The 24620-nt window shown below is 51.4% G+C and overlaps 1 long non-coding RNA gene across 2 annotated transcripts in view; it reads right to left on the minus strand.

Moving 5' to 3' along the window:
• The window catches only part of LOC123613430 (uncharacterized), a 463022-nt gene that overhangs the window by 107012 nt on the left and 331390 nt on the right, over positions 1 to 24620 (minus strand). The window lies entirely within an intron of this gene.

Genomic DNA, 24620 nt, shown 5'->3' on the forward strand with positions numbered 1-24620 from the left:
AGCAACAGGACTCTCTGGGGTCACAACCCACCAATTCCGGGTCCCCCTCCAGGCGGCTCCCAGTTCTGAGTTCCAGCCACAGCACCACCCTGCCTCTGGAACAAGTGCCGGCATTCTGTTCTCAGCAGCTTTGGAAATCAGATCTCATTCCCAAACCCCGTGACTCAGCCAGCAACAAGAAAGACGGCTGGGCTGGGGACACAAGGGTGCCTTCAGTCTTTAGAGATAGAACGGCCCTCCAGTGATAGAGGAGCCACAAATGAAGGCTGAGAATCAGGCCGGAGGGCTGCCCTGCTCACTGGAAGCTGACCCTCTCCTGGACTTTGCCAGCTCTCAGCATTTCACAGACTCCACAATCGCCCATCCTCTTGAATGCGCCAGTATCGCCTAGCTACGGAATTACCATGCAGATAGGGCTCGGGGAATGAAATTTGATTTCCCTTTGCAGAACAAAGACAAACACACACTCCTCCAGCCCATCCCTGGGAGAGCTGCATGGGGAGGGCCTGCTTCCGGGCCAGGCATTCAAAGCCCATGGGCTGTCCTGCTTGCTTCAGCAGTTCCTGGCAAAGTGCAACGGAGTTCTCCAGCTTTGAAATCTAATTGCCTGCCCATGGCTGTGACTTCATCTCCAAAGGCGGAAAAAAAAAAAAAATGAGTTTTAAGTGCTGGGGGTGGGACAGGGGACAGTTCTCATGGAACCAGCAGAGATGAACCTATTTTAGCTATGACATTATACCTTTGGGGGAGGCCGATTTTTCAAAAATGAGTCTGAGAAGCTCCTGTTTAAAAGAGAAAAACCCATAAATGCAGCTTCTGTCAGTAATGAGAAAATGGAAATCACAGGCAAAACCAGAAAACTCATTCCCCCAGCATCTTAATGATCTCCAGAATAATTGTGCTGGTCTCTCAAATCAAGGAGTGGACGGTGACAGCTCCGGATTTTCATACGAGGGTCAGATGGGTTCATGTTTTTTTAATTGGGCTCATTTCTAAACCATGTGCTTGCCATGATGCCTTAATCCCTTCCCTGTCCCCCAGAAAAATGCTTTTTCTCTCCGCATTTCCCTCAAACAAATGCAGCTTCTCAAAGGGGAAATGAGCCTCCCTCTCTTGCAAACAGATTTCTTATCATATGACTGCTCCACTGTGGGTGAACTTGTATTTCTCTTGCATAAGAGAGCAATTTCCTGAAGGGAAAAAAAAGGGGGGGGGGGAATCAAACTGCTGGTCGCTCCTCGTTTTCCATGTAAATATCTTGAGCCTCAGCTCCCAGAGATAATAGGAAAGACAAGGCTTTATTTCGGGAGCATGAGTATCAATCTTCCAGATGGCGGTGAAATGCTTTCTTGCATTTGTCTTATTTGGCGGGCCTCCCGAGGAGGAACAAATTCGTTGACAATTTTAAGGGTTCTCCAGGCAAAAGGTTACCTTCTGGTACAATCTCCTAGCAGGTTAAAGTTCAGCCACGATTAACAGATTAGAAAATTCTGCCAATATGGCTGAATATAAATTAGTGGCTTTAATTTAGGATGCTTAAAACAAGCAATGAGACCTTAAAAGTAATAAAAATAACGATAAGCCTTAGGACTTTATTTTTTTAGACAAAAGGAAAGTGTAATTTCTCAAGTATGCTCAGAGGTGTGAAAGGTGACAGCAGCCATCAGTTAAAAAAAGAAGCACCAACTCTGTGACAGATGTTGGCCATGCCACAGAGTCTCAGGGGAGCCTCAGATCTGTCTTGGCCCTTCCACTTTCCTTCTAGGTTCCGGCTACCAGCTTCATCCCTCTGAGAGAGGGATGGGAGGCCCATCCCAGGTCCAGTGGGAGGGCAGCTCTGCTATTGAGGGTGACTTGTCATAGAAACAGGGAAGAGGGAGGGAAAGGGGGGGGGCTACCACTCCACATTCATTCACTGATTTGACAAATGCTTGTCACACCTACTGCGTGAAGCTCATGCTAGGTGCCCGGGAGACAATGGTGAGCAAAGACAGACCCCACTCCAGCCCTCTCAGAGCTTATGGAAAAGATAACCTCAACCACATAAGCATATAAATAAATAAACACAAGACTGTCTCTGCTGAGTGCCACCAGGAGCGCCTGGGCACGTGCTCCTGTGCACAGGGAGCAGCAGGGACAAGACCCGCGCGGTGAGTCCAGGCAGCGTGCCTAGGGTGAGGGGAGGTGAATGGCCACTAGGTGTGAGTGCCTTCCATACACCAGGTCCTGGCTCAACATTTTTATGAGATCATCTCATTCACTTCTCACCCCAGCCCAGTGGGGCGGATGCCATTATAATCCCATTACCGACGAGTCCCCTTAGGCTCAGAGAGGCAGCATCGCTCACCCAGGGTCACAGAGCGTACGATGTGGAAGAGTCCAGACTCCAAGCCGGGTGGACCTGCATCCAGAGTCCATGACCCTGACCACCAAGTCTACACAGCCCGCCCAGGAGTGATGGAGACAGGCAAGACCAGCACCCCCTCCTCCCCTCCCTGCACTTGCCCCCCGCCTCGGGTAGGCACCCGCACACGCATGCTTATACTCTCTTCTGTCTCTCTCTCTCTCACACTCACATACATACACACACACACACACACACCCTGCCCTCCTGCTCCCAAAAGCCAAGGTGACCGTCAGCCTGTTGCCAGCTTCCCCACTTCCTTCCTCCACCACTGAAATGTTCCTTTGGGTCCACTGTGACTCAGGCTAGAAGCAAAGGAAGGCACTGAGCTCCCACCAGGGGTGCAGTTGAGCAGCACGGAGGAAGGGGCATCTGAGCTGGGCCTTGGAACGTGAACTGGCGTTTGGCCCAGAGAGCAGAAAGAAACAGCCTTCCGGCAGCGGCATGTGGGAAATCCTGGTGATGTGAGGAGCAGAGCACACTTGGGGAAAGCAAATGATGCTCTGCGGCTGGCTCAGAGGTTCCCCCTGCTCCCCGCAGTGCACAACCCCACGGCCTGCTTCTCTCCGAGGGTTCCCCATCTCAGCAGAAGCTCTGTCAGCCTCCCAGGGGCACAAGCCACCAATACAGGCAGCACCCCGGCACCTGCCCACTCACTCGTCCAAGCTGTCACCCAGTCCTCCTAATATAGCCCGAGTCTGCCCACTTCTCCACGCCATCCTTGCTGCTGCCTTCCTCCTTCCTGCGCCCACCGGCTCCTCGTGGACTGCAGTCACAGCCTCCTGACGGCACCCCCACACCTGCCACCCTGCTCTCCTGGGGCAGCCACGGTGGCCTCCACCTCTGCACATCAGAATCCCTGCTGCAAAGTGCTCTCCAGGGCCCAGCTCAAACACTCCTCCCTGACAAAGAGCCACACCCCTAGACCAGGTCAGATCCCCTATTCTGTGCCTCCTGATGCTCTGCACAGCTGGCACTTCCACACATACATCTGTGATTACTTGGTCTGATGCTTGGAGCTTCTAGGAGGGTAGGCACTGCCCCTACCCATCCCTGGTCCTGCACCCAGCAAGCCTGTAGTAAATCTTTGTTGAGTGGACCGGTAGCCATGAAAGCACCGGATATGTGGCAAGGATGGGGCTTGTAGGGGAGCGGGGAAAGGAATGCATTCCTGGAGGGTCTCAGCACCACACCAAGGGATGCAAGAATGGCACTGGCAGTCCCTCTGGGAGGGATGGGCTGCAGTGATCTCCTCCTTCCCTGGTGTGGGCAGGCTTTGGAAAATGGCCAGCAGGCTCCTGGCTCTCTGCACAGCCCCTCTCTCCACCAGCAAATTTGGACTGCTGAGGACACAAGCTGGCCCAGAGAAGGTGTCTGGAAGGTGAGGTACAGGCACCTGCCACCCACAGCTAGGTGGCACCTCAGTCCCTCCCACATGCTTTGCTGCCCAAGGATGCCCAGGGTTCATTGAGCCCTGGAAGCTGGCAAGGTGGCCAGCATCTTCCTCAGGTTCCAGAAATCCCAGCAAGGCAGCTGGGGAAGATGGGGCTCCTTCCTGATGGGGGAAGACGGGGCTGTGTGATGCTCATGGCATTTCTGCAGCTGCCTGAGAGGCAAAAAGATAGGTGGTCTTATTTGTGTTGAGGCCAGGCCACCAGGCCAGCCAGAGAGGTCTGGCAGTTGTGTCAGTGCATCCAACAAAGGGGGGTGCCCAGCCTGAAACATACCACAGGAAACATTCGTCCACTTGTTCATTCACACGGCAGACACTGACAATCTTCCTTCCACAATACAGGCCCGGGACAGGGCCCTGGGGACACAACAATGGACAGGACAGGTCCGGTCCTTCCAGCACCTAGAGCTGATGCAGGGTGAACAGGCAGGCTGCTAACAGAACCAGGGCCCTGGGCATGCTGGGCTTATCCTCAAAAGAAAATGGCTTCCAACATTTAAACATTGGGCAATTTCACGTCAAAGTCTAGATTTCTGGCTTCTCTTGAGAAAACTGGAAGATTCCATTCCCTCTTGGTATCAATTGCCTAGAGTGGGTGCCACTGCCCCCTGAGATGGGCATGAGTTCTGCAGCCCATCAGTGCCCCGGCTCTCTGTGGACTTACACTTATTCCTATTAGCTCCCGGCCCTGCGGTCTCCTCATCAGCGCCTGAGACAGTCATCGGCTAATCCTCCGACTGGGTGATCATGTGTGTGACGCGGACACAGAGGAAAAGCAGAGGAGGGTTCCTGACCCCTTGGTCTGACCATGAGCCCCTCCCACTACAGAATGCCGGGGAGCCTCTTGTTGGCCCGGTTCCTCTGTGTCACCCAACCCTGTCCTCTGATTGTGCAGGAACTTCAGACCCAGTGATGTTCTGGAGACCAAGGCCCCCAGGTGGGGAGCGAGTCGTCTGGGGCCTCTTCCCAGTTCAGCTGCCGGGGAGCACATTTCGAATTCTGACAGAGGCCCCAGCTCGTTCGAGACAGGCGATGCCAACAAACTCGTCCCCACTGAACATGAAGCATCTCCAGCAATGCCAGGCATGACACCCCCTGCACCCCTGGTCTAGAACCTTCCATGGCGCTCCACAGACCTTGGCTGGAGACTCAAGGTCGGCTCTGGCTTGTCCCTGCGTGCCCTCCTCACCCCGCCCGACTCTTCAGCACCACAGAGCCTGGTCCCGGCCAAACTGCCCCAGTGCACATCCCGCACAGAACGAGCGTGCTCTTCCCTGCCTTAGTTCATTGCTCCCCCAGCCAACACCTTCCCTTCCTGCTGCCTTCATCTGTCCCTTCCTGATCTCTCTCCCAAGGACCCAAACCAACCCCTCCTCCAGGAGGCCTTTCTGAAGTGTGACCAAGTGTGGCTACTCCCTCCTGAGTCCTTCTGTTTAAGGCAGCTTGCTCTCCATGACAAAAACCCAACTGGGTGAAGAGCCTTACAAATCCACACACGCCCGGACCAGTGTGGACCCAGGGCTGGTGTGAGGATGGCAGGGAACTGCCTCTCCATCTCTCAGCCTGCTTCCCTCGCCCACCTTTGGGCCGTCTCTCTCAGGTGGCAGCCCCTGGAGGACCCTGGCTCACTTCCTGCCAGCATGGCCAGCCCATGGACAGGGAGGTCCTCTTTCCTCTTTCCTCTTTCCCATAGCTCCAGCAAAATCCTTCAACTGACTCTCAGAGGGCTGAACCACTTACCGTGGCCAGAGAGAAGGGTCAGCCCCGCCCAGACCACATGGGGTGAGACTAGAGGAAGCATCCTTTCCCAAAGGAACAAGTTTCTGGAAGAAGAGGGCTTGGATGCTGGCCAGGAACACACAGCAGATGTCATCGGCCCTTTAGCTGTACATCTCTGTAATTCTGCACCTTACCCCGCCATGCCCCTGGCTGGCTCGCCTCTGCAGCCCCACCCGGGCATGGCATTATGCCCCACCCAGAAGCTTATGGAAATAAACTCTGATAATTGACCTGATCTCCGCTAGGGAAGACCCTGATGTGTGTACGGCCTCAAAGCACCAGGTCTGTTCATTTTCTCTCTCTAAATAGACAAAAGCTCCCAGAGAGCAAGCCTGGCGTCTCCTTCCTCATTGTCATTCGTGGTCTACCGTAGCACTAGGCACCTGGCTGACCAATAACTCTATTTATGAGAACCCGAGAGGACATCACGGAGAGAACAGAGGCTTCTCAGTTGCACAGAGTTGGGTTTAAATCAAGGTTCCTTCCACCTCTTAGTAGCCATGACTTTGTCAAGGTATCAGTCAGGATTCAAGCAGGGAAGAGGCCACCAGGGTCATGGAATAAAGGCTTTACTACTGGAGTTTGATCTTACACCACTGAGAAGGAAGGTCAGGACAGGGGAGAGGGAGGGTCAGATGGCTCATTGGCCAGTGGATCTGGGAGGCCAAGTGGGACTGGGAAGGGGGAACTGGCGGAGGAGACACCAGGGGACTGCTGCCTCCATGCATCTGCCACAAGTGTCTGGGGGAGACTGGACATGGAGTCGAAGAGAGCAAAGCTCCCCCAGGTGCCACTGACACCTCTGCGTCTCGCTGCCACCACATCCAACGAGGTCCACCACGGTGAGTGTGGCCACTGCTCACCTCCACTGCCTGATTCCTGCACACGTGCCTCTTCCTGCCAGAGCACACCCAGAGCCATGCAGGGAGAGGGATTCTGGAAAACACAGTCCAAACCATCACGGTCAAATATTGGGCCCCTCTGAGCCTGTTTCCTCATCAGTGAAATGGGGATGTTACTGCTTCATGCAAGACATGACAGGTATGCAAATTCTATTGATCATAATTATTATTTATATAATAATAATTCATTATTTTTATTAACTGTTGCCAAAATCTGGTTATTTATGAAAACGTCTGGTCCTTCCCTCCCACCATGGCAGTGCCTTTAAGAACTTCCACCCTTTGTATAGCACAGGGAACCATATTCAGTATCTCGTGATAATCATAATGAAAAGGAATATATATAGTTGAATCACTGTGTTGTACATCAGAAACTAACACAACATTGTCAATCTACTACTCTTCAATTAAAAACAAAGAACGTCCACACTTAATAATTCAGACAGAAAAAGACAAATACTGTATGATTTCACTTATACATGGAACCTGAAAATGTTGAACTCATAGAAACAGAGAGTAGACTGATGGTGGTTCCAGGGGATGGGGGTAGGGAAATGGGAAGATGCTGGTTAAAGGGCACACGCTTTCAGTTATAAGACGGCTACGTTCTGGGGATCTGACGCACAGTACGGCGACCGTGTTAACAATCCCGCGTTGTACACTTGAAAGCTGATGTGAGAGTAAATTTTAAATGTTCTCACCGTAACAACAACAACAACATGGTAACCCTGTGAGATGAGGGACGGGTTAACTAGCCTTTTTAAGTCAACATACGCAGTATGTCCATGTTTCAAGTCATCACATTGTATACCTTAAGTTTACACAATGTTATATGTCAATTATAGCTCAATAAAGCGGGGGGGGGCGGGGGGAATCCCATCTCTAAAGCCCACGGCAGTGGCCTCAGAGGGCACCGTGACCAAATTTAAGTCTCGCATTTTAAGCAACATTAATTATTGCCCCAAAGGAATGGCCTTCACGTCCACCGCGCTCTGGCCTTTCATAGAAGCAGGGTGCTCTGGTCCGCAGGCCCACTGGGAGATCATGCTCATTTCCCACCTGGATTGTTTCTGGGGTCCTATTGGTATGAGAATCGGACGGGTGGCCTGCGGTTCCAACCACTGGCAGCCCGGAGAGAGCCCCAGTTCCTTGGGGAGCCCTGACTCCACAGCTCCTAGCTGCACTTTGCCTCCCCAAAGGATAAAACTAAATGAACGCCTTGCCAGGAAGCAGCAACCATCCTGCGACTTCAGAAGGCATCTTTCTCCGGGGGCTGCACAACTGGCCCTTTAAGGGGCTGGAGGGGGCTGGCAAGAGGAAGGGATACCTCAGCTGCCTGGGGGAGGGAGGGAGAGGGAGAGGGAGAGAGAGAAGGAGAGCAGTTGTAATACCATGGCAACGCTGAATACTCCAAATGGATTTGTTTAATTTGAGGACCAATATTCAGGGAAACAGAAGGACAGCTTTCTCTGGGCTGCTCACAGGTCCCTGAGGCTGGTTCAGATGAGAACTGGGCTGGCTGGGTAGTTGAGACCTGGTGGAAGGGACCCACCTCCTTGGAGCTAAGGTAACTGAGGCTCAGAGAGGGGAAGGACCAGTTCATAGTCACCTAGTTTGTCAACAGCAGCTTCAGCAAACAAGTCAATGGCTCATTTGTTCATTTAGGGAACAAAGATTTACTGAGCGCCTTCTATGTACCAGGAGCTTTTCCAGGTGCTGGAGGTACCACGTGAAATACAAGAAGGGCTGCTGGTGGTACAGCATATGTATAAAATTACCTTGTTCTAAGTTTAGTGCAAGCACGCGCGGTGAGATTCTTGACCCTCCACAGACAAAACTCCAGCACACCTGCCAAGTTCGCACACCCAGTCTGCCTGAACTCGGGGACACAAAGTGCCCTCACCTCTCTCCCACACACTTGACTGGAGTGACTCTGAGATCAGAGCTGAGGGAGCCTCATCACCTACACCCCGGGGTGCTGGGTCCCTGGGGGCTGGAAGAGAAGCACAGGAAAGAGTGCTGGGAACATGCGACCCCAGGGCAGCAGGCCCTATTGCAGTAGGAGGCTGCTTGGGTCGTGAAAACTGGGGAACAGGACTTGCTCTGGGTCAGAAAGATCTAAGTTCAAAGGCAAGTCACTTGACCTCTCTGTACAGTGGGGGACGTGAGGTGTGAAGAAAAGAGGATGATGCACCTGGAGGGGGAGCTCGGAGTAAGTGCCCTCTAGACAGAAGCTGGGATGCATTCACCTGTGAGCGGGCAGGGAGTCCCAGGGCACAGGGAGTGCCACTGCCGGCTCTGGCCCACGACTGTGTCCCAAGACGTCCCACCTTCCTCCTCCCTAAGAAGCCGAGGAAGCCAACCACTGCTCAGGGACCCAGCACAGCCCTTGCTTGGCGTCCCCTGGCCAGGGGGCTAGTAGTTACGAACCGCACGCATGGACAGCAGCGCTTGGCCCCATCTAGACAATGTGGCATCACCGCAGCCTTTCCAGACCGACTCAAGGGGAGGAGTGACGGTGACGCTGCACTCCCGGGGCCACCCTACAGTTTACATAGATTAGTCACTGATCCCAGGGCCCGAGTTTCAGAGCTGAGACAGCCCCAGGAAGGCAGAGAATCATCGAACCCAGTGGTTCCCAAGCCTGGGGGCTCGTCAGATTCACCTGGGAGCTTCTCCGTTGCTAGCGTGAGCCTGGTTCCCTTCTGCACACACACTGTGGAACTCTCCAGCCGCACAAAAGGGTATTCAGTAAAGAGTCCCCCAGGGTCTCCCCACAGGAAGCAACCACTCTTTCTTATGTACCTTCCAGAAGGCAATCCATATACGTGCAAGCAGAAGTACTCTCTGCAGTCCTGGACGCCCAGCCCACACACTGCTCTGAGCCCTACTCTTCTCATTATCAGTAGATTTTGAATGCAGATATCAATATACCAGGTCGTGAAGATGTAACTCGTTTTTTAATGGCTGCATAGTATTCTGTCGTATGGAACTGGCCCCTTACTGACGGACGTCTGAGGACATTCTAATGATGTGCTCAGGCAAACAGGGCAGCAGCAAGTTTCCCAGCACTTACATTTCTTTACACACAAATCTTTGTGTGCTTTTGTGAGTTCACTAAAGGATGTTAGGGAGCTTTAAAATGACAGATGCCTGGGCCTTCTCAAAGATATTTGGATTCCATTGGCCTCAGGCGACAGCCGGGAATCTGCATTTTGAAAAGTACCCCCATAATTCGGAAGGACACTCCCATTGGGAGTTTCCTGGCTCACCTTGTAAAAGAGGAGTGTGCTGCCCTGTGAAACTCAGTGGCCTGTGTCAGGCCCCTGATGCCCAGGTCGGGGGCTGGGGTCACCCAGAGAAAGGCCTTGCATCGTCACCGCTCCCAGTGACTGAGCAGGGGGCATCCCTGAGCGCACGCCACGCTCTCCCCAAGAAGCAGCGATCATTAGCCAAGTGGCCCTGGAGCCTGGCTGATTCCAACCAGTCCCAACTTCATGTAACTTTGTTACACGTGATGTCCGGGAGCACACACAAGAAGCCGGACACAGTGGGGCTGCCTCAGGGGGCAAGACTGGGCATGCGGGCATCAGGGTAAGGAAGGGGACCTTGCAGTGATGAGCACAGGAATTATTATTAGCAGTAGAATTTACAAATCTGCTGAGTGAGAACAGAGGTAACCACAGAGCACCTGGGGCTGCTACCTTTACTAACGGGACGACCTTGCACAAGTTGCCTTCGTTCTCTGAGCCCCAGGCAGGCAGCGCTCCAACACTGGTGGGCGCGGTCAATGCTACATCAGTCCGTGGACGTGAAACACCGGCTGCAGCTGCAAACAGCGACCCCAGCAGCAGCGTAAGGCATCGTAAGACAGGGAGAAGCGGGCGAGGTTTTTACCGTTCTGTAAAAGGGCAGAAGAACACCGAGAAACAAAGGCCGTGAGCTTGAGGCTGGCCATGAGGCAAGGCCAAGGATGAGGGTGGCACGGCTGCCCAGCCTCTCTGAGGGCCTCTGCGGCTACCGTACCCCTGGCTCAGGCTCCCTGCAGAAGTCTCCACCATTCGGGTCCTGGACCCAGTGAGTGAGGACATTCAGCGGGATGTTTCCTGCCCAGGATGGCTCCACGGGGCCACATGTGTGCGGGGAGTGTGACGTCCCTCCAGGGGCCCTGGGCCGGGCCTCGGAAAACAGGAGCTGCCTGCCTCTCAGCAGGGAGTCTCCCTGGCTGGCCTCCCCTGGGAACCAGCAGCGTTTCACAGGATGACAAGAGCTCAGAGAAGCAAAAGCCAGCAGAGACGTGGAAAATGGGCCTGGAGTCCCTGGTGAATTATCTTAACTCTGGGGGAAAATATCAGAATGTTTTGGAACACTTTCTGGAGCTTGTGGAAAAAAAATTGCTTTTTTTCCTGTTGGAACAAAGGCAGCGGGTATGTTTCCCTCTCGAGGACCTAAACTGGGATAACACTTTTGAGAGAAAGTCTGAAGCTGGGCTTCTGGGGGCCAGATCTGGTGTGTGAATGTCTTCTCCAACCCCCTTCCTCCTGACTCAGACAAGATGGAGGAATTTGAATACTTAGAGCTTTTGAAGCATTGGAGGATCTAATGATCTTGGGCCAACCCACATACCTAGCAGCAACAGGCATGGCCTTCGTGGTGGCTGTCTCTTTTAGCTGAGGCACGCCCTCCCCTGTCTGCCACGTCCCCACCATCCCGTCATTACCACAGCAGCCAGCATCTCTCACACTAGGCTACTGTTCTAGCGCCGACCATATGTCCTACCAGGCTAAATCTAGCTACCAGCCTAAAGCCCCCAAGAAGAGTCAAACCACCATCAACAGATGACTGGATACAGAAGCTGTGGTATATACTCACAGTGGAATACTCCTCAGCCATGTCAAAAGAATGAAATAATGCCATTTGCAGCAACACGGATGGACCTGGAGATGGTCATATTAAGCGAAGTAAGCCAGAAAGAGAAAAAAAAATGCCATATGATATTACTTATATGTGAGATCTTTAAAAAAAAAAAAGGACACAAATGAACTTATTTACAAAACAGAGACAGACTCACAGACATAGAAGACAAACTTATGGTTACCAGTGGGAAAGGGGGTAAGGAGGGATAAATTGGGAGTTCGGGATTTGCAGATACTGATGACCATATATAAAATAGATAAACAGCAAGGTCCTACTTACACAGGACCTTATATTCAGGACCTTGTAATGACCTATAATGAGAAAGAATATGAAAAGGAATATATAGATATATATGTATAAATGAATCACTATACTGTACACCAGACGTTAACACGATATTATAAATCGACTATACTTCAGTTTAAAAAAAAAAAAGAGTCAAACCAAATCCAGTGCTTGGCTCTGAAACACATTTCTGAGATTTTCCAGTTTGCTTTCCAATTACTGATTTCCATTATTAACAGCTGGCAAAATTAGTTTCCACGAGTACACTCTGGCTCTAACTCTGATGCTATTCTGTTTAAGGCCTGTGTGATTTAAGGAAAGCTACTTAATGTCTCTGAGCCTGTTTCCATAGGACTGATGTGAGGACTAAATTGTATTATAATTATTAATTATTATGTCTCACAATTTTGTAGGTTGATTGGGTGGTTCTTTTGCTTCACGTGTGCCAGCTGAGGCCCAGGGATGGCTGGACAGTCCAAAATGGCCTCACCCGAATGACTGACAGCTCTGACCACCAGCTGGGAACTCAGCCGGAGCTGTTGGCCAGGAAGCTTGGTTCTCCTCCACGCACCTCTCCACAGCATGGCTGTGAGGGGTGTTCCAAGAAGCGAAGACAGAAGCTACAGCTCTCTTAAGGCCCAGAAGTTACCCAGTGTCACCTCCATCACATCCGATTGATCATTACGGGTGTGAGGACCAGCCCCAAGGATTCAAGGCAAACGGACTCTGCCATTGGTGTGGACCTAGCAAGTTCTCCTCACAAAAAGACATAGAAGGTAGGGGATAGCTTTGCAGCTGCTTTGGAAAGACAATTTCCTACAGATGGACTTCCACAGTGCCTGACACACAGAAACCCATCAACAATGTTAATTTCATTCATCATTTAGTTAGTCCTTCATTCCACACGCATTCAGTAAGGGCTCACTGTGTGCCAGGCCTTACACCGGGCACTGGGAAGATGGAATTGGTTCCAACCATCAGGGAACTCACAGTTCCAGGTAGGAAACAGACCAGTAAAGCATAATGACAGCACAACATGCCAGAGGAATACATGGGGATCGGCAAGTGAACTCAGGCTGGGCCAGCGGGCATCAGCCTGGGAGGCTGGCTGGCTCTGCTGGGAAAGAGAAGTTCTTTTCACAGGAATGTGAGGCTGGCAGCAGGACGCCTGGAGCTGCTGGAGGCAGCCCTGCCATCACATGGGATGTGCCGGTGCCCATCTTGCCATGTGCGGGAAGGGCATGTGACAGACGTGCCAACCAAATTTTCTATCTTGCTACAGTAATTTGGCTTCAGGTTTCCCTCACTCCTTGTCAAAGAGATTCCTACAAACTCCCCATTCTGCAACACTCAGAGCCTAACGGAAGGGACCCACATCCAGCAGATAACTATGCTTCAGCGTTGGAAGGGAGAAAACAGACACGTGTGTGGGGTATTTGGAAGAAAGGAATCGGGTTCATTTTCTTGGAGGCAGGTAAAGAAGTTCTGGAACATTTCCTGGAGGAGGCCCCCTACCCACATACCTACCACAGGGCTGGTCACATTGACAGATGCTCTGTATGTACCAGCGCAAGAAATGGCAGAGTCTTAAGACAAAACTGGTAGACACTAGGTGATCCCGTTTTAAATCTGCCCCCTTCCTAACTTCCTACATTCAGAGGTTTTAAGAATTAGCCACCCTGGTATCTGTGTGACAGAAACAGAATCTCCTTAGCAAAAGCAGAGTCTTTTAATAGACCTCCAGAGGTTAATGGGCCTGACAGATCTTTGACATTTATTGGATTTTACGAGCTACCGGATCCGACTCAGAAAGCTGATCAGATGTTTCAAATCGATGGCCCCTTTGGGGTACTGTCTTCTTCACACAGAACCATAATGAGGTGACCTTGGATGCCTGAGTCCCGAAAGAACAGAGAGAGGATGTCAGAATCCTAGGAACTGCTAAACTGATCAAGGCCTACACAGTGCCCCTGGGGTCCCTCCGGCCCCAAGATGCTATGCGTATAGATTCTGTGATCACACATCCCTTCCATCTCACCCTGCCTGAAGAGCTACAAACCCTAGTCTCCTTTTTAAAAACCCCTTCCCTCATTCCACAAACATCTGCGGACAAGCTTCATTGTGATGTCACTTAATAAACGAACACTTCCTGGACTGCTGCCCTGCCCTAGGCACGGTTCAAGCGGAGGGAGGGACCCAGAGAAGACTGTGACATGTGCCCCGCTCTCCAGCAGCTTAGAGTCCTGTGGGGGAGTGTTACAGAGACCCAAAGACCCAAATCCTGCTTGTGCCCTGTGATGGGTCTGGCAGAGGGGACCACAGAGTCTGCTCTAACACGTTACTTTGTTTCCTAATTGGTTGGCCACAGGACTCCCCAGCTGTGGTGAACACGTGTCATTTTTCCTGCCCAGATTCCCCTCTTCTGGAAACGGTACCCTGATTTCTTTTGGGGAACATCTCCTCCCACTTGGGTCTTTGTGGCTTTACATCATCTCGGAGCAGGCTTCTCTCTCTATTCTGTGTAGTCACATGTGGCTCATCTCAGTTACAGAAATGCCTGGCAGACACCCACGGTCCTGGGGGAAGGAGGAAGGAGCACTTATTTAGGGGCTAATGGCTGTCCCTCTTCAAATCCTATGGGACGGAGGGACAGGAGAGAGATGGGCAAATGTGCATAGAAGCCATTGGTAACTGATTATTCGTGTGGGCGGCTCATTTGGGGGAGAATTTGCCACTTCATGAGTCTACCTGGTGGGCAGAGACCACTGCTCACTACAAAAGCTGAAATTCACTTCCCAGCCTGTCTTGTAGCTAGGGAGATGGCACGTGAGCTAGGCTTCTCCTATCAGACGTGCCCCCTCGGGGCAGTGTGGGCACTAGCGACACAGAGAAGCCGGGACTGTATGATAAAGACGGTGGCCAGGAGCTGAATCCATTTTCAACACCAGCCCCCGGATGCAGGGTCCAGCCCTGCCAGCGTTGGTGGTGCCGGCAGCAGTGTCTGTGCCCAGCAGAGGAACAGCTGTGTAGTCTGGAAGTCGGTCCTAGCTGAGTGACCTCCAAGCCTGGATCTCTGGCCCTCCAAAAAGACTCTGGAAGCTAGCCAACAAGCAACCTTTAAGAGACAGTTTTCTGCTTCAGCTGGCCAGATTTGGTTCCTGTCTCTGAGCAGGGGCAGAGAATACAGAGCTGGCCCTGAGCAAAAGGATGCAAGATCTGGTGAGGTTCTCCGGAGCTTGCCTCACCTGTCTTTGACAGCAGCCTGACCACTGGACACCAAAGAAGAACTTGAATTTCTCGCACGATTCCCAGGGAGGGAGAGATGGAGACAGGAGAGAGATTCTGAACCTTCTGCCAAATTGGGCAATGGTGGGGGCCCTGGTATGCATGGTAAAAAGACAAGTGACCTTTTTTGTGCACCAGAATAGGGGAAAATTTAAACTCTTCCCTTTCAATACTTAAATAAACGTGTCTTCAGAGGTGAATTTCAAGCACCTGTGGTTAGTTGGAGGCAGGTGGGAAGAAGGATGTGAAAATGTGGGACAATGGAGTCTCTGGGCACCAAGCAAAGGATAAATCGATTGCCTATTCCACTCACTGGTCCTAGGGCTAAGGAAACTGGACACATGGGTTAAACGGGTCACCACGGGCCCTTCATGAAGAGGAGGGCAGAGGAGCCCTGGGGTTCAAAGAGTCCCTGGTTTCCCCTGGCTGCAGCCCCTTCTCTGCCAGCACATGCCACAAAGTCAGGCTTCCAGAAAGCCTCGGGCTTTAAAAATGCAGAGTCTGGTGAATTCCAGGCATTCTGAGCCACTGCGCAGACAGCACCCGCCGTGTTCCAGCTAGGAAAGCCTTCTGAAGGCTCTCCTGGAATTCAGCTTATTTGTCCGTAGGTTGTTCTGAGATTTTCAGTGGAGAATCAGAGTCTTAATTCAGAGAAGCCAAGCGTATACATTGAAAATGTCAATAAGCTAAAGCTCGTGATTGCTACGCCAAGAGAAGGCAGCCACCCCACACACAACTCAGCTCTAAATTTACAACTGCAGCCAACTTCTGAAGTTCAAGTCCTCCTACGAGGCCAAGGTTGGGGGCCGTGGCTGAAGGAATTAGTTATTTTTTGGGCTGTGATTAAAAGGTTCTAAAATTGCTTGTTCTATGTTTGTGCAATTCTGTGAATCAACTAAAAACCATTAACTTGTCCGCTTCAAAAGGGTGAATTGTACGGTATGTGAACTATATCTCAGTAAGGCTGTTACCACATTACATAAAGGAACACAGAGAGGACGGACTGGGTTGAAAGCTCAGCCCTGCTACGCGCCAGCTGTAGGACGTGAAGCTGGCTTCCTAACTTGGCTGAGCTTGGTTCCTCAATCTCTAAAGGGATACGAAATGATCAGATTATACTTACGCCAGGGACTCAATATGAAGGGGACCTGAGCGACCATCTGTGACATGGCCTGACCGTGGGTCACACTCAGGGAATGTGTGTCTTATCAAGTCCCTGTTACGTACCAGACACTGGGGACATAGAGACGAATGAGACTTCTCTCCTGTCTCCAAAGAGGAAGCAGGTTAGGGTGAGAGACAGGCAGTGACATTACAGCGTCACAGGTGCTGTGATTCAGAGACCGGACTATGCAGGTGAGACGGGCCGGAGGGCGCAGGGGGGAGAGATGTCACTCCTCAGACACACCTTCCCTGACCCCCGATCCCACACCCTCAGCACCGTCCGCCTCATCACCCTCCTCGCCCTCCCCATGGCGCTGCCGCGTGCATTCTTGCGCTTTAACCCGGTTGCTTCCCTCTTGCCTATGTCTCTCCACCCAAACTGGAGACTGCATGGCTCCGGGGGGGGGGGGAGGGCAAGTGGCAGGAGACGAAGATGGAGACATAGGTGGGGCAGCCCCAAGACAACACCTGGCTCTCAGTCTGGAAGGGGGACCCTGACCACTGCCGTGTCCCCCACCCTGTTGGCTCCAGTCCATGAAAAACGCCCCACAGATCCCGGTAGGCGTGCTGAGTGCAGCCTGTGTGTTTCTATAGTAACCGTCACCATGGCACCAGAGGCCTGGATCCAACTTCCGGCATTGCTGAGGCCCTGAGCTCCTGCCCCCTCCCCCCAGCATCCTCCATCCCACAACACAGAAAGGAGACACGGCTGGGCATCCACACTGGGGGTGTGCAAGGAGGGCTGGGCCCAGGTGCAAGACACGGGATGTCAGGATTAAACATCAGATACGTCGCAACGGACGCACCTGCCAAGGGCGGATGCAGCCTGAGCATTTACCAGCAATTTCCATTTGCATGGCTTTGCCCAGGCAGGGGGTGGGGAGCTGGGCTTGAACAGGCCGCAAGCGGTGGAGCAGGCCAGCCTCCGTGTGAGCCGGCAGGGTGGGGCACGGCGTTCAGGGCCGGCGGCCTGGAGGAACCTCATCTTCATCAACTCCCAGACCCACAGCCTCACTCTGTAAAATGGGGAAGATAAACAGTGACAGCATCAGCCCATTCCAGACACCAAAGAAACGAGCGCAGTGCCTTGTCCTGATCGGTGCCTGATAAATATTTAGTGAGTGAATTAAATAAGAATAATTACTATCATTTCTCCATCAACAAAGCTCCAAGCCCTGGTCCCCTTCTCTCTTCACTCTCCTCCTGGATCCACGTTCTGTTCAAACCCAGTTCTGTCACATGAGCTTCAGATCATGTTCTCCGCTAAGCCCCAGCCTCTCGAAAGAGGCCGCACAGGTTCCTGAGTCACAGACATGAGTTCTAATCCAGCCACTGTGACCTGCTGGCCTTGTGACCCCAGGCACGTTGAGTCATTTCTCAGCAGCCTGCCTCCACTGAGATCCCTTAAGCTGTGAGACTCAGAAACCCAACCAGACTGGTTTCAACCCCCAAAAGGGTGTGAGGTTAGGGTTCCAGGCTTAGCAAATCAAGACACAGGATGCCCAGTTAAATGTGAATTTCAGATAAATAACAAGCAATTTTTTAGTATAGGTACATCTCAAAGATTGCACAGGACATACTTAACAGAAGAAAAAGAATCATTATTTATCAGAAAGTCAGATTTAACCGGCCAACCTGTGTTTTATCTGGCTACCCTGGATGGGGTGGGTACTTAGAACTCATGAAACAAACTGGATCTGGAAGTCCAAGTAGCGTCATAAGGACTGTCTCTCTCTCCTCCTCTTCCCATCTCTGGGCTTTGTTTTCTGCAGCCTTGGTGAGGCTCACTCCTTGTGGCGGCAGAAACAACCACCAGCCGTGCCCTCTCCTTCAGACTGGTTACGCAGGAGAGCCTCACTGCCTCCCTTCCTGGGCCACTGCCGAGCCCCGGATCTGCTCAGTGACCTCCCGTCTGCCACACTGCAGTCAGCACTTGCTCCCTGAGACGGCTGTCCATCAGGGGCCAGCACCTCCCTGTCTCGGTGTGGCCTAACCCTGCCCACTCCGGGTCCCACTTCTCACTGCTGCCCGCACTTCCCACCCCGCTTAGGCCTCTCCCTGCCCCACCAACGGGCCCGGCCTCCTGCCCTCTGGTCTTCACACACACGCTATTCCCCTCCCAGGAGTGACCTTTTCTCTCCCCTTCACCCGCTGGGTCCTCCTCCCTGCTCAGACCTCGGTGGACATGGCAGCTCTTTGGAGACGGCCCCCAACCCGGGCATCCAAAGCCGGCTCTCCACGCCAGAGCCGTGTTCGCCAGAGCCGCCAATGCCCACAGCACCCGGGTTTGGGCCAGGACTTTAAATAACAACAGAAGCCCCATTTGAAGGAAGCAGATGCAAGTCAGCTCCGGCCCCCTGTCAGGCTCAGGACTGTCAATGCTTCGGATTTTCCCGAAGAACAGGAAACCTGAATAGGAATGGAACTCCCTCAGTTTTGAGTCCTGGTCCTCTGTTTGTGACCTCTGGACTAGATGGCCCAGCCCTGTGATCTAGGGCAGGGCTCTCAGAGGTATTCCTGGCACCCCCACCCCCCGGGGGCACTATTTAAATTGCATTCTCTGGCCCCCTCAGACTCTCGGGAGCCAGCACCCAGGAATCTGCATTTCGGCAAGCACCGTCAGATCGTGCTTACGCTCACTCAAATTTGAGAACTACAAATTCTGGATTTTCCATGCTAATGGGGTCCTGCCCCTCATTTGCGGCCATTATAGTCGGGGCAGAGGAACCTCCCCTTGGGCGTTTTCTGCCCTGGCCATGCCACCCCCTACCCCCACTGCAGCCTCAGAGCACAGCAGGTGACGGGACCAGAGCTTCATGGGGCAGGAGCTCCTGCCAAATGCCCATCCCTGTGCCGATTTTGTTAGCACAACCTGGAGGGCAGGGATTGCAATGGGAAACCGGAGGCTCCAGGAGGGAGGTCACTTGACCAAGGTCACAAAGCCATCGATGGAGGATCTAAGGTTCAAATCCCAGTCTGCACAGCTTCAGGGTGCCCTGGGGAGTTCCCCATCAGGCCAAACTGTCTCTCCCCAAATGGAAACAGGGGAAGGTAATCACGATGTTAAGAGAAGAAAGTTCCTCTTTCTTCCTGATGAGCAGCTCCCACCACCAGGGCAGAGTGCTGGTCACCTGTGCTGGGAGGGGAAGGAGGTGGCAGTGTCCTGAGGAGGGAGAAGGAGGATAAGTGGCTTTGATAAGAGCAGACGGACAGGACAAGAGCTGCCACAGACATCAGCTCTGATGGACTCCCACCTCCCTAGTCGCTCACGGCACCTCACAGAGACAGGGATGGTGGCTGCCCGCCTCTGTCCTTCACCACTCAGCTCTCACGCGCACCTCCCATCAAGTTTAGCTTCAGCCAAGTATGGTCACTGCAAAGTCTTAAGCCACAGGAGGCCCACACAACCGGTAGCTGGGGGTCCCACAGCGCTTTGCCTGGGTTTCCATCCCCAGCTCCGCTGACCTGGCACAGTGCACGTGCTCATCCTCTGGCCGTAAGGTGGAGACTCACAGTGAGCATGTACTGAGCACCTGCTGTATGCTCTGGGCTGCACTAGGCACAAATGACTGGAATCGTGGATGCACTGCTTTAACAGAACCAAAGAGCCTCATTGTCCCCAAAGCGCTCTGGGGACAGAAGCGGGAGACAGCTCACTTTACCTGGGGAGGAATCTGGGGAAATTTTGTGAAGGAAGGGAGCCTGGAGCGACAATGGGAAAGGTGGGTTGGATCCGAGTACACAGAGATGAGAGGGCAAGGGCATTCTCTGAGGCACAAACTGTGTGCAAAGGGAAGGAGGCAGGTCCCAGCCCAGCCAGTTCTGCCTCCTGGCACTTCCCGTCTGCTCCCTTAAACCCGGTGCTTCTCAAACGAAATTTATGCATGGAAACCCCTCACATTTGGCTATATCCGCGTGGAACCTGTGCTCTTGTATAGCTCACATTTGTCATGAAGTCGACTCGCCAATTTCCATTTTATAAAATTTATTTTAAGAAGAATCTTTCTCTCACAATAGCAACTGGAAAAGAGGCTTCACTTGCTATAGATAGATGGTCCCCATAAAAATAAGAATGTTGAAAGCAAGATAATGCTGCTGAAACCCAGCCAGGGTCTGCAGCTCCAGGAGATGCAGAGTCTGCAGCCTGCTCTCTCGTCACCATTAAAAAGAGAGACTAGCCAGTGTCAGAGAGGCGTTAGGGACACCCCAGCACCCGCCTGAGACCGTCCTGACATGAGGGTTGAGAGAGGCTGGAAACCAGGGATTCTCTCTAGTGCTCTGTGTGCGTCCCCCACTAAAGAACCCCAAGATACTACTGGTGTCCCTCACACTTTGAGAAACTCTGTCCCAGCCAAAACCGGCACCAAACCCCAACCGTGTGCCTCCACCATTTCCTGCAGATGTTGGGCTGTGACTCGCTGGAGACCCTGAACTCCAGGGCTGTACCCGGGACCTGCTGTGGTGTGTGAGCACTTGGCATCATGGCAAAACCCACACGCCTGGCAACAGCACCACCACAGCTAACATTTATATTGCTCTTACCGCACACCAGACCCTACTCTAAGCATTTACACATATTGTGACTCCGTCCTCACAAAGCCATCAATGACACGACACCGTTACAATTCCCATCTTATGGATGAGAAATCTGAAGCACAGGAAGGTTAACTACCTGCCCGAGAGCAATTCCATCCTTTGCAGAAACTGGATTCCCAAACACAATCTCATTTCTTTATTCATTCTTTCATCCAACCATTCAACAAATATGCATTGCATACCTTCTACTTTTTCTCTGAAGCAATACTTATTTTGTTTTTCAAATGAAATGCTGCTTCCAGCTCCCCACATGCTTTCACTCGCATCCCTCAGTTCCCTGTGTCCTCAAATGGCCTCCAGTTGCTCCAGGCTGTGCCTGATGCACCGCCCAGGGGGCCCAGAGGGACCCAGGCCCTGGCTCGTCTGGCTTCCAGGGGAGTTGTATGCTGATGGCCCTCCCTGAGCCCTTCGGGGATCCCACCAGACTGAAGAGAACCGGCAACCGGGAACTGACCGTTGTGGGGGAACAGAACGGAAGCCCCTGGATTCAACTCAGGTCAATTCCAGGGGCCGCCCCAGCTCCCTGGGGGGTGGGCTGAGGCCTCTGCTGCATCCCAGGCCAGCTTCTCCTGCTCGCTCCACTCCACTGGCTCCCCCCCAGGTGTGGTTCCCGTCCCTCCAAACACCGTCTGTCTCAGAGTCTGTGGCCTGAGAAAGTCCACCTAAGATGCTGGACAGAAGCACTCGCCCCACCCAGTGCTGCAACCGGACTGTCTCCCCAATGGTCCCTCCCCAGTCAGACCCAAGCAAAGGGAGCCTGGGTGCGCTGCAGCCCCAGGGTCACCTCAACCTCCACAAGCCCTGAAAGCCTCAGAGGTGGTTGGGTTTCTTTATTTATATGTTGCAGCACTTTAGCTAATTAGCTTTGTTCCCAGGCTCCATTACTGTTTTCTCAAGTGTATCATGGCCTTGACTTGAATGACAGGCAGCAGCCCAGGCCGCCGGGGAAGATGCTCTCTTTCAGGCCCACGGGGATCAGCCCAGAAAAGGAGAGAGGAAGGAGAGGGGAGATTGGATTGCGGGGTGTCGGGGAAGGGTCACGGCTCCCCACCTCCTCCTGCCTTTGAGCAGGGAGAGTGGAATCGACATCCCCTGTCCTGCTGGAGGCGGCACTCCTGCGCCAGGCAGAGGAAGGCTCTCTCGGGGAGTGGTCCACCTTTGCTCTTCCTAAGTGGCCTGTCTTTAAAAACAGCCTACATCTGCCTCAGGCCTGACCCCTACCATTTCTTACATTTGATTGCAAATGCCTGTCTCAGCAACTCTGCAGCCTTCCCAGTCTGGCCTAAACCCAGCGACCCTGGCAGAAAACAAATGGAATTAGAACCTGTCGTCCACAGGGATGATTTGGGACGTGGATGTGAGGGCTCACGGGTAATCCTACTTAGCGTAAACCAGGCAGCAGAACTTGGTTTGAGGGAGCTCCCAGGTCACTTCTAGGCTTAGAGTCACAGGAGAGAGGACCAGGCAGTCCAGACACTGTCCTTCAAAGCACAGAAAAACAGAGTGACACAGGGACAGGGCATCACCCCCAAGAGCCTGGACTCCACGCCTAGTTAGTGAGTACCTACTATGTGCCAGGCCATAAGCTAGCGGCTCTCAAAATCTTCGGTCTTTACACACTTAAAAATGATTGAAGACCACAAAAAAGCACTTTTGCTTATATTTATCATATAAGAAACTAAAATTGAAGAATTACACAAATATTCATTCATTCATTCATTTCTTTAAAAATAAGAGTAACATGGTTACCAATGGGGAAAGGAAGAAGATAAATTAGGAGTATGTATAAGGTTAACAGATAAAACCACTATACATAAAATAGATAAGCAACAAGGACTTACTATATAGCACAGGGAACTATATTCAATATCTTGTGATAGCTTATAATGGAAAATAATCTGAAATATATATATATATATATATATAACTGAATCATTTTACTGTACCCCTGAAAAAAAAACTAATTAAAACACAACAAACCATGACGTATTTACATGTCACATTATTTTATGAAAATAAACTATTTTATAGAATGAAGATATTTCCTGAGAAGAATGTCATTGTTTCACGTATCTGTAAATCTCTTTAATGTCCAGCTTAATCAAAGACAGCTGGATTCTCAGATCTACTTCTGAAAGAGGGAAGAACAAATCTGACTCCATACTGGATCCGTTTCTTTTACTTTTACCCTTGTATTCTATTACTTTTGCTACAAGTTAATCACTAAAGGGATGTTGCCCATAACCTTAAGTTATACGTAATGGCCCATCTCAGGGAACCCTGCCACCCAGGCAACGAGCATTAAGTTAAAATACCTTTGTTTAGCTTACAGGACACATCCTGACCAGGCCCACCCCTGAATGACTGCAGGAAGGAAGAAACTAACTCGCCCTCCAGAGGCTGACTGGAACCAAGAAATACCTGACTTTATTACCTCCCCTTTTAGTATAAAAGAAGCATGAATTCTAACTCAGGCAAGATGGTTCTTTGGGACACCAGTCCACCATCTTCTCGGTCTGCTGGCTTTCTCAATAAAGCCACTATTCCTTGTCCCAACAATTCGTCCCTCAGTGTATTGGCCTGTCATGAGGTGAGCAGTATGAGCTTGGACTCTGTAATACCTCTGCATTCGGTTTGATGCAATATCTTGTTCTGGTTAAAATGTATAAAGAAAACCTGGCCTCACACAGGTATGTGACTGGAAAAGGGAGAAGTATTTTAATCCCCTTTTCAGATGATGATGGATATTCTTTGGTACTACACCAAAACTTGACAAGCGTTAGGGGCTGCTGCAGTGGGAGATCCGAAACTACACTGATGAACTTTTCTACTCTGTCACATTCAAACCCACTGGTCTGTCTTGCACTTTGAATGGATCTTCTACTCAAGCATAATTTTATAACATTGTTCATTTGAAAATGATTGCTTCACTGACTCAGACAGTCCTTCCAAATACTGACACATTTCATTACATAGTGTCAAAAATTCCAATTCAGCAGCATCACCACAGGTCTCATCAGAGACTGTTTCATGAGAAGATACCAAGCTCAGAGGGGCAGATCAAGTTTTCCAAACTTGTAATTTTCCCTTCACAGCTGGAGTTTTACCACTGGAGACAAATGCTGTTTGCTTTCCTTAAGGTGACAGACTCACTTTGAGAAACATCTGCCAAATATCCAAATCTGAACACCATGGTGTATCAGTTGTCCTTTCAAGGAAAAATGGCATGCCAAGAAAAAAGGGACCAATCCAGCAGACAATTCAATCACGCACGTGTTTTCCTGACCTTAACTTTCAACCACTGTGCTTCGGTATGCAGCAGAAATGTTTCATATGTAGCTTCTTTTTTTTTACAGATCATTAAAAAGGCAGGTATTGAAGGGTGGAGATTTCATAACCTTAATCATTTTACTGCTTCATTTAGGATGTGCTTAAGTGAAACTGGCATGTGTTTTAATGAAAGTGTGTGATGGTGAAAGACAATGATTCCTTATACACTTTGGTTCCACTGCCTTCATTTGCACTAAGATGCCAGCAGTTTTGCTCACCACTGGTACAAACTTCAACAGGATGAAATGTGCAAATAATGCCTCAGAGTTATTATGAAAAAAAGTTTTGACCTCAAGAACCCCCTGAAAGACTCTGAGGGATCTCCAGGAGTCTGCAGATTACACCTGCAGCACTGCCAAATGAGGGGGGTTTCTGCATCTCCAGAAACTCCCAATCTGGCTGAAAAGGTCGATCATAAACAGACACAATTACCACACGAGATGATGAGGACCAGGACGGAGGTATGGCAAAGAGAGTGATTTGATTTGCACTGGGGAAACTGGCA

Source organism: Camelus bactrianus, chromosome 22 (genome assembly GCF_048773025.1).
Source record: "Camelus bactrianus isolate YW-2024 breed Bactrian camel chromosome 22, ASM4877302v1, whole genome shotgun sequence".
NCBI lineage: Eukaryota > Metazoa > Chordata > Mammalia > Artiodactyla > Camelidae > Camelus > Camelus bactrianus.